Below are 12,996 nucleotides of genomic sequence, written 5' to 3'. Positions count from 1 at the left end.
TATTCTTCAGACCCCATTGACATTTTTCCAATTGGCCCAGTAAGTTCTTTCAAAGCAAAGGGATCCATTCAGAATGATGTGCTGCCTTAGGCGGTCACTTTTATTTAGTCCTCTTCAGCTTGAAACACTTCCTCCATTTTTCCTTGGTTTTTATGACCTTGATACTATGAAGGTTGTGGTCCATTTATTTTGTAGATGTTCTTCAGTCCCAGGCTCCCTTTATAGGGATACCTCACTTGGAAGCTGACTTCCCACATCATTCAACCTACCGCATGGGTAGCCTGTTGCCCCATCCAGGCTCTGATTCTCATTCTGGGCCACCCCCCCCCCCAAGGATGTCCTCCTTACCGGGTTTGGGCTCTACCACCAGGCCACCTTTCCTTGCAGACGTCCTCCTCAGTGCTCTCACACAACTCTGAGACCGTGGCTCTCCTGCCCCTGAACTAAGGACACATAACCACACATTATGGCTTTAGGACTGAATAGTTCTGTGTGAAAGGGAAGGAAAGGGAAGGTGGTAGTTGATGACTTTAGTCATTTTATTTTATTTTATTTTATTTTATTATTTTTTCAGTGTTCCAAGATTCGTTGTTTATGTACCAAACCCAGTGCTCCATGCAATACATGCCCTCCACAACACCCATCACCAGGCTCACCCAATTCCCCATCCCCCTCCCCTCCAAAACCCTCAGTTTGTTTCTCAAAATTCACTGTCTCTCACAGTTTGTCTCCCCCTCTGATTTCCCACAATTTGCTTTTCCTTTCCTTCTCCTAATGTCCTCTGTGTTATTCCTTATGCTCCACAAGTAAGTGAAACCATACGATAATTGACTCTCTCTGCTTGACTTATTTCACTCAGCATAATCTCCTTCAGTCCCATCCAGGTTGATACAAAAGTGAGTATTCATCCTTTCTGATGGAGACATAATATTCCATTGTATATATGGACCACATCTTCCTTATCCATTCGTTTGTTGAAGGGCATCCTGGCTCTTTCCACAGTTTGGCGATTGTGGCCATTGCTGCTATGAACATTGGGGTACATGTAGGCTTTCTTTTCACCACATCTGTATCTTTGGGGTAAATACCCAGTAGTGCAATGACTTTAGTAAAACAAAGAACCTGAGGGCACTGAGACCTGTTTAGCACATTCTAGAGCTCAGAGATTGAGTATGAGGTGCAATTTTGGGGGTCACATAAAGAACCTCACAAAGCAGGATGGGAATGGATCTCACTTTGGGAGGCTATCTCTTGTGCACATTTGTTCCAGAATGGTGCATAGCCAGAATGGTGTAAATTGCAAAACTATAAATAGGAGATGTGATAGGGAGCTGGTGATGTACAGTTTGGAGAAGTTGAAGTTCCGTGAAGCCAGAAGCATGGTCTTCAAGCATACCCACAATGTCTGCATGGCCCCCAAGGGGCTGCACCAAGTTCATGAGCAAAAGAGCTATAGGGAGGCTGATGGAGCTCAGCATGGGGCTTTGTTCAAAGCTGTGCAAAGCTGAGAAGGGCTGTCAATGCGTGGTGAGCTCCCTGTCATTTGTGGCATTCAAGTTGAATAACTACTTGCTGAGGTTGATATAGAGAACTTCAAGGGAATTCAAGTCTAGGGCAGGGAGGGAGTGTGAGGAAGAGAAAGAATTAGGGTCCATCCCAATATGAGGTCTTGTCATTCAGCTTGCCCTTACAACAGGCGTTTGGTTCTACTGAGTGTTAACTATGTGCCAGGCTTTTTTATCACTTCATCTGCGTCATTATACCCTAGTACTGGCATTATTCAGTCCATGTGAAAATTCTCCCCATTTTACAGGCCAGGAATGTGGGGTTTAGATGCTCATGGTCTTGGGGCTAAGCCCTGAGTCTTGGCAAGTGTGATTCTGGACCTGACCCCATACCTCAGGTCCACTGCGCCCCACCCCCCCACCAGTGTTCTCAAGGCCAACTCAGGACAAAGGAGCCCAGGCCTGCCTGCTCCCCTGGGTGTGGGTCACATTGAAGCTGGCTCTGCTCTCCACATCTGTGCCAGCAGCTGCTCACACAGCATCTGAGCCCTTGGGTGATGTGGGGACAAGGCTTTGGAAGGATGCTCCAAGAGGAGGGGCGGCCCATTCACACACGCAAGCAGAGAGATGAGCCAGGAACCAAAGATAGAAAGTGCCTCTTATTGGGCCTGTTCTGATGTAAAAATGCAGAACTCAGAATTAAACAGGCATTTTGCATTGCAGAGCAATAGTGCCTAATTAAGCTATTCTTGGGCCTGGGGGCACTTAGGAATTTTGTGAGTTTTTATTGCTCAAGACAATGAATAATACATAAGTCTGTACAGTCTCAATTCAAATGATGACTCATCAGTCACACGGAAGGCTTCGTTCCAATCCTATCCATATTCTGATGTGATCTTCCTATACTTCTGAAAGCCTAGGCTTGGCAGCTGGGGCCCCCCTATCTCTTGGTGATTAAAGTTTGGCTTTTTTAGGGAAATACTTTGTAAAGCTAAAACATGGACCATTGCTGGTCTGCAAACTGGTTATTCCTGGTCCATGAAGAGAGAAGCACAGAAATGGAGAGTAAATGCTTAGAAGCCTTTATAGCAATTCAACAGAGTGACTTTGTGTGGGTGGAATCTAATAATAAAAGTTTGGGCTGGCATTTTATATGTTCATTTTTTAGTTCATTTTTCTAGTAATTTGATTTTATTATGTTTTATGAAAATATTGGTGTGCAATAAGTTAGCAATTTAAAATAAAAAACAAAAGCCCTTGTTCTTCTCCCACAAATGATCTGAGAAGAACAGGTCCAGGCCATGATCCTTTCTGCTCATCACGTGGGTCTGCAGAGCACATGGTCAGCTCCATGACCCTCAGGTCTAGTTACTGCAAAGCACCAGGTTCAAGCACTTGGGGAAGAGGAGGATGCCCTGAATTTGCTGCAGGGCTCTCTGTGCTGAGCTCCAGCTGTGTGATCCCCTAGCTCAAGACTACAGCTGATCTTCCTGGAGCCACAGTACCCTCCTGGGGCTTGTGAACCAGTGACTGAATCAGGACAATTTCATACTCCAACTTTTCAGGGAAGTAGTTGGGTGACCTTGACCAAGTTGCTTCTCTCTTTGGGTTTTAGGCTTCTTGTTTGTAAAATGAGAACATTTTTCATTTCGATGGTCCTTCCAGTTCTTTCATTCTATGACTCCAACATCTCCTGAGAACGACTAAGATGCCCATTCTAAAACAAGAAATTCAAGGCTATGTCCTAAACAAGTTTTCATAGCACACTGAAAGCAATTTCTTAATCTAGATCCAGAAAAATCGCTGTCATCCAACATTCATATTTTCTTACACATCTATTAAGGTTCAGTTTAATACAATAAGCTGCACATATCTGAAGAGTATATTGTGTTGTGTTTTGACATATGCATTTACCTGAAGCTATCATCTCAACCAAAATATAGTTGACCCCTCAGCAATACAGGAGTAGATCCACCAATCTCCAAGCAGTTGAAACTCCTGTGTATAACTCTGTTGATAAATTTGACTCCCCCAAAACTTGACTACTAGTAGCCTACTGTTAGCCTTACCGATAATACAAACAGTTGATTAACACGTTATATGTATTATATACTGTATTCTCACCTTAACGTAGGCTAAAGAAAGGAAAATGTTGTTAAAAAATCATAAGGAAGAGAAAATACGTTTATAGTTATACACTGCATAAAGTCCTCATATAAGTGGACCTGTGTAGTTCAAAACCATATGTTGTTCAAGGACCAACCATATTGATCATTCCAATCATTTCCAAAAGTTGTCTTGTGTCCCTTCAAATTCCTCTTTCCCCTTAACTCTGGCCTCCAGCCAACCAAAGACCTGCTTTATGTCCCTAGAGATGATTGCATTTTATAGAAATTTATATGAATAGAATCACACAGTATGCACTTTTTCTGTCTGACTTTTTTCACCCAGCATAATGGTTTTGAGATTTATCCATATTGCTCCATGCATTATTCCCTTTAAAAAAAAAAAAGATTTATTTATTTATTTATTTATTTGAGAGAGAGAGAGCACAGACAGAAAGTGAGAGGGAAAAGCAGACTTATACTGAGTAGAGAATCTGATGCAGGGCTTGATCACAGGATCCTGAGATCATGACCTGAGTCAAAGGCAGATGCTTAACCAACTGAGCCACCCAAGCACCCTGGGTCAATCCTGCACTAATTGGATATACCACAACATTTTTATCTGTTTAATAGTTAAAGATAAAATATAGTTGATTAAATTTGGGCTGTTTCCAGTGTTTGCAATTACAAATATTACTACAAATATTCACATGGAAAGTTTTTGTGTGAGCACGTGCTTTCATTTCTCTTGGATAAATATATAGGATTTGAATGCTGGATCATAAGGTACGTATATCTTGAACTATTTTAGAAATTGCCAAACCATTTTCTTAGTGGGTTGTACCATTTTATAATTCCACCACATTTGTATGAGAATTCCACTTGTTCTATAATCTTGTCAACACTCAGTACCGCCAGTCTTAAATTTTAACTGTTCTAGTGAATGCATAGTAGTATCTCAGTGTGGTTTTAACTTACATTCTCTGATGACTAATCAGGTTGAAACCTTTCATGTGCCTATAGATCATTTGTAAATATTCTTTTGTCAGGTGTCTGTTAAATCTTTTCCCCATTTTTTAAAAAGATTTTATTTATTTATTTGACAGATAGAGATCACAAGTAGGCAGAGAGGCAGGCAGAGAGAGAGAGAGGAGGAAGCAGGCTCCCCGCGGAGCAGAGCGCCCGATGTGGGGCTCAATCCCAGGATGCTGGGATCATGACCTGGGCTGAAGGCAGAGGCTTTAACCCACTGAGACACCCAGGCGCCCCTCCCCATTTTTAAACTGAGCTAATTTTGTTGCAAGAATTCTGGATAAAAGTCCTTCATTTGATGTACATGTTGCAAATATTTTCTCCTAGTCCCAACACCTGGTCTCCAGTTTTTTGATTGTATACAACTTCAAGGAGCTTTACAATTCTATATAAGATCATCCATGTGCCTGAGTCCTAGCCATGGTCCCAGGTGAAAAACATTGACTCTAAGCTTCCAGTCTTGGCCAAAAGATGATGAAAGCTGGTGCCAGTAGCAGAAATAAGCTCAGTGAAGGTAGAATACTTTGTAAGTAGGACAGGTATGCATAGTTTCAGTTTCAACTGAATTTCAGAAGATGAAAATAAAGATAAGTGGATAAGTTTAGCAGAATATGGACAAATGAGATTCATACTATCCCTACCAACTGTCCAGAGAAACTACAACCAAGGAAACAGATTTGATGAAGTCACCAAGGAAGACATTGGTGGACTCTGTTGCAAGAAATGCAGATCAAGTTGCTGGAGCTGGGAGGCATTCCTCGTTGAGGACAGAACATTGAATGAGTCCTCTCATGTAGAGTCTTAGAGATCATGAAAAGAGCAAGAGATCAAGGACTGAGAAATGAGGGAGTGAATACTCCCAGCTTGAGAGAGAGGAAGAAGGGGAGACATGGAAGATTGATAGGAGCCCAAATTATTGTATTTGGCTTTTGTGATGTTGGCCAGGGAGATGTGTGCATAAGCAGATTTGGACAAAATGAAAGATTTAAAATGATATGCATAACAAGGGCTTGTAGATACCAGGGGAGGAGAAGAGGGTGGGGAAGGATATTTGCCAACAGAGGAGAGGCAGAAATGGGGAGGAAGACCAAGCAGGCCAAGAACTTGAAGAGGAGGAGGGATGAATTTGAGCAGCTGTTATGAAACATGCATTTGTAGAAGAGAGAGCTGAAACTAGAGGATTTGTTGTTAGATTTCGATGTATGCATACAGCATTCTACCTTCTTCGTCTGCCTTTCAAGAAACTTTCCAGTGAAGACCTCTGACACACTTCAGAGTTTTTGGAGTCAGATTTGTATTTATTTTGAATGCAACAGTATGCTGAGGCTGGCCTCAAGGCAGTCCCATTTTATTCGGGTTACAAAAAGCTTCAGTGATGGATGGTGAGTAGTTCTTGGCTCAAGGCAGGGATTTTGTCTGTCTTATTCCTTGTTTTGGAAGTTTTGGCACTTTCTAAGTTCTCATCAAATGGTTGAATGTTATTGTAAAAAGCCTATAGTCATATATTATATATTGCCTGGGAGATAAGTGTAGGGGGACCAGGTATTTCTAAAGAAAGCATTAAAGAGTTGGTCTCCAGGTTAGAGAGATGAAGATGCTCCCCATCTTCATCTTTTCTTCTCTGTGTGACTACGTGCCTTTCCCTATGTAGATCATTCTGTCCTCTCACTTTCCACATATTAGCTTATATACCCATTACCCTGCTCATCCCAGTAAACTTAGAAAATAGCTCTCATTGTTAACCATGCTCAGGGACATAACTACTGACTGCAAACAAACACCTTAAAACACAAAGACTTCTGGAATGCTATAAGGGTTGGAGGTAACAGTAAGTTCATTGGTCTGAAAAGCACCATGTGTGAATTATGGCCAGGTGGGGAAGAAAGGTTCTTCCCTTCAGAAATTGTCTTACATCTTCGTCTTTCAGGTTTGGCTCCCCTAACCTTAGAATTGGTTAAATCTGCCATAGAACACTGGACTTCCCTTCAGTGAGATTTGTCATTCTGTCATTGCTTGTCCAACTTTGTCTTTCCCTACCACAATGCAAGCTCCAGGAAGGTATTCACCAATGCTTAACTTGATAATGGTGATATGCTTATACCTAGGGACAGTTTAAATGTTTAATAAATATGTGTTAACTGAATAGCGTATTGACTGATGCCTTCTATTTTCCTGGCAGAAGAACTATAGTCTAGAGAGGAACGAGGAGCCTCCTGCACCTCCTGTTGCTCTTCCTGGGATCCAGGAAGTGGCTTCCTACCCAATAAAGAGCTGAGGTTCTGCCTCAACATTCTTTTCAAATGTAAAGTCATGAATTTTTATTTTGTAAGAGGCTCTTAGAGTTTCTCTAGAGATCCTTTTACCTAGGAGGACACAAAGTTTGAATAAGTTTAACCAAATCCCTCAGAAAGCGAGTGATACCTGAACCCATGTATCAGATCCTCAGGCTAGATTCTCACCTTGAACAGTGTCCAGAAGTGTGGCCAGTCATTAAGTCTACCTCCATTAGATCAGTCTGTCTGGGTGTGAATACTAGCTCGGCCACCTCTTAACTGCATGACATTGGACAAGTCACTTCATCTCTTTGAGGCTGTTTCCTCAATCTGTGAACAAGGTATGATAGTAATACCTACTCCACAGGACTGAGGACTGATGGGAAGGCTCTTAACACATATAAAAGTATTTAGAAGTGTGCTTTGCATGCAAACATTAGCTGTTATTAACAAGGAAGGTTGCATGGTATTTCTTAGCCTGCTCAGAGCCACTCAATCCAGGATATGGAGGGTACGGAATCTGAGACATTCCTAATTTCCACAGCAAGTGAGGGGTTGAATTAGGACTCAGGACACTGAGGCTCCTGGGGTGCTTTCAGAGCTCCAGTATGGCTTTCCCTCACTAACCCTGATTCTTGGCACTTCGTGCTGAGTGAATCCCTTCTATCCCATGAGCCTTAGTTTTCTCATTTGAAGGGAGGAAGTGGTCATCTCTGTCCTGCTACCTACAAGGTCAACAGAGATGGACGAGAAAGTGATTTTAAACAGGAAAAATGAAAGTTTTCACAATAATTTCCCAAACAACTGAGTTGTGGGGGGGGGGGGGAGGAAATACCAAGGGTTTTGAGTCAGAAATTCTCCTCCTGAAAGAAATTGCTGAGAATCTGCTTCTTAGGAAACGAGGTGACCTCGAGTGGCAAGTTAACAGTTCATTTCATTGGTTACATCTGTTCCCAGGGTGGGTGCTGCCAGCAGAAATGGCAGAGTGCCCAGGCGGGCGACACCGACACTGGGCAGCCTAGAAGAGGCAGTGACATCTGTGTGGGGGTGGAAGCGGATGCATTTGTCAGGGTTTTTCTCTTTCTTTTCTAAATTCAGAACATTTGGGGAGAGAACAGGAGTGAGGAATACTGATTTCCCCTCCAGGAAAGGACGATGGATGGCAAGAGGTGGTAGAAAACATGGCCACTTCCTCTCCCCATCCCGTCCCATCTCCATCTCTTCCTTGAAGGCGGTCTGCTTGTTGTCTCTCTCCCTCTTCCTCCATTACCTCCCTAGGCTACCACACTCCCACTCTGCTTCATACTCTCTCTTTCTTCGCTCCCTGACCACACATGTTGCCTAGGTTCAGAATTATACCGCATGTCTCAGAAGGAGTTATTTTCCCTGTCTGTAATGGAATCTCTGCAACAGGAGAGGTTCAGACCCCACTTCGGGTCACTTGTGAGACCTGGCAGCAGGGTGAATTTTCCCAGGGGGCCAAATTGTTACAGCTGTGAGCAGCAGCAGAGGCTGGACAAAGGCAGTATTAAGTTCATCCCTAACTGTCAGTGGGGAGAAATATGGCTAGGAAGAAGAAAATGTGAGGGTTGAAGGCTGTTAGTTGGGGCAGTGCAACAGATAAGAGACAGTACAGAGAAAGAAAAGGTGACATTGGGGAGAGGGGTTCCTAGAACAAGAGCTGGCCTGGATGTCGGGAGCCAGGACTCTGAATTCCAACACTGACAGCACCTACCTGACCTTGAAGAGCCACACTGCCAACCTATCAACCAGTTAAGAGAACACAAGGGTGTCTCAACCTTTGCACTATGGATATTGGGGGCCACACAAGTCTTTGTTTTGGGAGTTGTCCTGTTCATTGCAGCATCTCTAGATAGATGCCATTAATATCCCCACCTCAATTCCCAGCTGTGACAACTGAAACTGTCTCCAGACATTGCCAAGTATCTCCTGAAGGCAAGGGCAGCTGTGGGTGGTAGTGCTGGGGGAGATATGTGCAAAGTCCCAACTGGGCTGAGAATCACAGAAAAAAATTGCCCCCCACAGTGGGACAATGGGCCTTTAGGATTTTATCAATAGGCATTCAAATCCTGATTCTATAAAAAATAATTCTGAGATTTCTGTTGACCTTAATTCTGCAAAATGGTGAGAGATTTGGCACTGGGCAATACAGCCAGCTTATCATAAAAGATGATGGGCCTCCTGAGTGCCCACTGGACACATGACATATGGCTAAATCCATATGGATTGGGCTTCTTAGGCTTTATTTTGTTTTGTTTTCTTTCTACCGACAGTTATTTTGGAGCTAATTGAGGAACTTCACTATAAAATTCATGAAGATTGGATGTTAATTCAAGTAAATTGAGGCACAGAAAAAGAAAACCCTTAAGTAATCCTAGTTAGAACTAGCTTTGGGTTTCTGCCACAGGTATCAGCACATGTACTGAGAGAGGGAGGAATGCATAGAAGACGTCCTCAGAGTCCTGTCACACAAGCCAAAGAAATTCAGATACCTAGTTTCCTATAGTCAAAAAAATGGAGCAGAGAGTAGGAATCTGGGTTTTTAGGGCATGTCCATATTAAACTGCCTATATCCAGACTTTCTTTATATCAAATAATAAATCCTTGTGTGTTTACCAACTGCTTTTTCAATTACTGTAACTCTCGCACAGTTCTGATAATTAATCTAATCATAGAAGCTCACCTCAGTCTTTGTTGCTGATCTTCCAGATCTTGTTCAAATGTTACTATAAACCAACTAGACCTAACAACCATTTATTGAATACTCCACCCAATAGTAGCAGAATACACAGTTTTCTTTACAGTACAAGAAACATTCTTTGAGGCAGATATATAAGAATCAGCTAAAGTAATACTTGGAGGGAAATTTATAGCTGTAACTGCTACATATATTAATAATGAAGAAAGGTCACAAAACAATTGTCTAACTTTTCCCTTAAGAAACTGGGAAAAGAGGAGCAAACTAAAACTACAGCAAGAAGAGGAAAAGAAATAATAAAGAGTAGAGTGAAAGTTAATGAAACAGAAAATAGGAAAAAAATAGAGAAAACCAATGAAAAGATCGTTGAAAAGACAAAAAAAATTGATAAGCAATATTGACCAAGAAAAAAGGGAGAAGATTCACATTTTAAAATCCATAATGAAAGATGAGACATCACTATTATTCTTATAGGAACAAAAAGAAACATAAATGAATACCCTAAACAACCACATTCCAAGAAATTGGATAACTTAGATGAAATGGAGAAATTACCAGAAAGACACAAACAACCAAAACTTTTTCAAGAAGATACACATAATCTGAACAGACCTATAACAAGTAAAAGATTGGAGGAGTAATCTTAAAAATTCCCACAAAGAAAGACCAGACCCAGAGGCTTCATTGGTGAATGCCACCATTTTTTAAAAATTCAGACTAACTATTCACAAACTCCTCCCCAAATTAGGATCTTTGTAATTAATTCTATGAAGACAGTTTACCCTGATGCCAAAACTAGACAAAGACATCACAAAAAAGAAAAAATCTGGAAAAAAACCACAAATACATGTTTAAATGGCATGCTACTAAACAATGGATGAGTCAACCAAAACAATGAAAGAGAAAATTTAAAAAAATACATAGAGGTAGGTGAAAATGAAAACACAAAACTCCAAAATCTTCGGGATGCAACAAAAGCAGTTCTAGAAGAACATTTATAGAAATACAGGCCTACCTTAAGAAGCAAGAGAAATATCAAATAAACAACCAGAATTACACTTAAAAGAGCTAGAAAAGAATAAAAAACAAAACCCAAAACCAGCAGGAGGAAGGAAATAATAAAGATTACAGCAGAATAGTGAAATCAGGAGATGATTCTTTGAAAAGATCAACAAAATTGATAAACCTTAAACCAGACTCATCAAAAAGAGAAAGAAAGGGGTCTCAAATAAGCAAAATTAGAAATGAAAGAAGAGAAATAACAACCAATACCATAGTAATACAAAGGATTATAAGAGAATATTATGAAAGTTATATGCTGAGAAATTGGACAACCTAGAAGAAATGGATACATATCTAGAAAGATATAACCTCCCAAAACGGAATCAGGAAGAAATAGAAAATTTGAGCAGACTAATTACCAGCAATGGAATTGAATCTGTAATCAAAAAACTCCCCCAGGGGCACCTGGGTGGCTCAGTGTGTTAAAGCCTCTGCCTTCAGCTCAGGTCATGATCTCAGATCCTGGGATCGAGCCCCGCATCGGGCTCTCTGCTCAGCAGGGAGCCTGCTTCCCCCTCTCTCTCTCTCTGCCTGCCTCTCTGCCTGCTTGTGATCTCTGTCAAATAAATAAATAAAATCTTAAAAAAAAAAAAACTCCCCCCAAACAAAACTCTAGGGCCAGAAGTCTTCACAGGCAAATTCTACCAAGCATTTAAAGAAGAGTTAATATTTATTCTTCTTAAACTGTTCTAAAAAATAGAAGAGGAAGGAAATCTTCCAAATTCATTCTATGAAGCCAACATTACCCTGATACCAAAACCAAATAAAGACACTGCAAAACAAGAAAACTACAGGCCAGGGGCGCCTGGGTGGCTCAGTGGGTTAAGCTGCTGCCTTCAGCTCAGGTCATGATCTCAGGGTCCTGGGATCGAGTCCCGCATCGGGCTCTCTGATAAGCGGGGAGCCTGCTTCCTCCTCTTTCTCTGCCTGCCTCTCTGCCTACTTGTGATCTCTCTCTCTCTGTCAAATGAATAAATAAAATCTTAAAAAAAAAAAAAGAAAACTACAGGCCAGTATCTCTGATGAACACAGATGCAAAAATCCTCAACAAAATATTAGCAAACTGAATCCAACAATACATTTAAAATAATCATTCACCATGATCAAGTAGGATTTATTTCCAGGATGCAAAGGTAGTTCAGTATTTGCAAATTAATCAATGTGATGCATCACATCAATGAGAAAGTATAAAAACTATATAATAATTTCAATAGATGCAGAAAAGGCATTTGACAAAGTACAACAACAATTCATGATAAAAATCCCCACAGAGTGGGTTTGAAGGAAATATTCCTCCACATAGCAAAGACCATATTTGAAAAACCCACAGCTGACATCATACTCAATAGGGGAAAAGCTGAGATCTTTTCCCCTAAGGTCAGGAACAACACAAGGATGTCTGCCTTCACCACTTTTATTCAACATAGTACTGGAAGTGCTAGCCATAGCAATCAGACAAGAAAAAGAAATAAAAGGCATACACACTGGTAAGGAAGAAATAAAAAACTTTCACTACTTGCAAATGACGATACTAGGTACCTAAAGACTTCACCAAAAGACTATTAGAATTCATAAATGAACTCAATAAAGTCACAGAATAAAAAATAAATGTACAGAAATCTGTGGCATTTCTATATACTAGTAATGAAGCAGCAGAATGAGAAATTAAGAAAATAATCCCATTTACAATTACACCAAAATAATAAAATACCTTAACCAGGGAGGTGAAATACCTGTCCTCTGAACACTATAAAACATTAATGAAGGAAATAAAAAATAACTCAAAGAATTGGAAAGACATTCCATATTCATGAATTAGAAGGACAAATATTGTTAAAATTTTCATACTACCCAAAGCAATTTACAGATACAAATCAATCCCTATCAAAATACCAACTGCATTTGTCACAGAACGAGAACAAACCATCCTGAAATGAATTCAGAACCACAAAAGAACTCAAAGAGGCAAAGCAATCTTAAAAAAGAAAAACAGGGTGCCTGGGTGGCTCAGTGGATTAAGCCACTGCCTTCAGCTCAGGTCATGATCTCAGGGTCCTGGAATCGAGCTCCACATCGGGCTCTCTGCTCCGCAGGGAGCCTGCTTCCTCCTCTCTCTCTGCCTGCCTCTCTGCCTACTTGTGATCTCTCTCTCTGTCAAATAAATAAATAAAATCTTTAAAAAAAAGAAAAAGAAAAAGAAAAACAAAGAGGTATCACAATTCTACATTTCAAGTTATACTACAGAGCTGTAGTAATCAAAACAGTATGTACTGGCACAAAAATAGACACATAGATCAATG

The sequence above is a fragment of the Meles meles genome, chromosome 2, assembly GCF_922984935.1.
Source record: "Meles meles chromosome 2, mMelMel3.1 paternal haplotype, whole genome shotgun sequence".
NCBI lineage: Eukaryota > Metazoa > Chordata > Mammalia > Carnivora > Mustelidae > Meles > Meles meles.
The sequence above is the reverse complement of the archived record's forward strand: the minus strand, read 5'-3'. Positions refer to the sequence as shown.